Below are 1,099 nucleotides of genomic sequence, written 5' to 3'. Positions count from 1 at the left end.
TCAGATCTATTTCAGTTCTAGTTCAGTTCTAGTTCAGTTCAAGTTCAGTTCAAGTTCAGTTCTAGTTCAGTTCTAGTTCAGTTCTAGTTCAGTTCTAGTTCAGTTCTAGTTCAGTACTAGATTTCTTCAACAAAAGGGTGTATATAATTCGACTCTACCCTCTGTCATACTCTAACTCGTTTGTTATTAATTCTCCATTTATTCCTCTTCTCAAGATTTTTGCATATTTTGCCTTGAGTATTGTAGTGACAACACTTTGACTTGACTTGATCTAAACAAAGAATAAACTGCATTTATGGTCAATCATTAAAAATGACTCTGTTTTCCATATCTCTGCTACACTGTCTACACATATCAATGAAAATGACCTCAGGCGACAATAAACGTTGTGATGAGTTATAGACACAAACACAGCTAAGTACCTTTTAAGGCATCAAATGCCCAGTCATTGTACAACATCAAGTGCACAGCAGCTTAAACTTAAAGTTGAAGAAAAGCAAATGAAGCAAAAAAAAACAAAAAAAGAAAAAAGATTTGTTAACAGTTTTGGTTAATAGCTTTTTATTTCAAAACTGTGACGAAGCCAATGATGACATATAAAATGATGATTGATTGTTTGGCTTCTATAACTCAAGGAAAATAAATTCAATGCATATTAATTAGTTAATTAAAAAGTAAGGAATTAAAAATTTTTGATAAATGGAAAACAGATTAAAATTTTGTGTTAAATATTATTATGTGAAATGCTCATTTTTAATTTTCTCTAAGGAGTTTGCCATTCCTTAGTTGATCACATTAATTGTGTTAAACCCAACTTTTTTTGGTAATTTTTTAAACAAATAGTGGTGGTTCTATCTTTAAAACTTTTTCCTATTATCTTGGTCTCTAAAAAACCCACATATTTTTCCTATTTTATACTACTATTTTTCTAATGACCAAAGGCTAGGCATGAATGAAAACTGAGACCACCTGTGTTTGTCTCTATTTTTAAATGCATCTTTGAAAAACATACATCAAAGGTGTAAAAGACTTAGAAATTTTAAGAAGAGAAGTTTGGTAAAACAAAACTAAACTAAATATTAAAAAACACAATAGTGAA

Source organism: Lucilia cuprina, chromosome 6, assembly GCF_022045245.1.
Source record: "Lucilia cuprina isolate Lc7/37 chromosome 6, ASM2204524v1, whole genome shotgun sequence".
Lineage (NCBI taxonomy): Eukaryota > Metazoa > Arthropoda > Insecta > Diptera > Calliphoridae > Lucilia > Lucilia cuprina.
Note: the sequence above shows the minus strand (reverse complement) of the source record.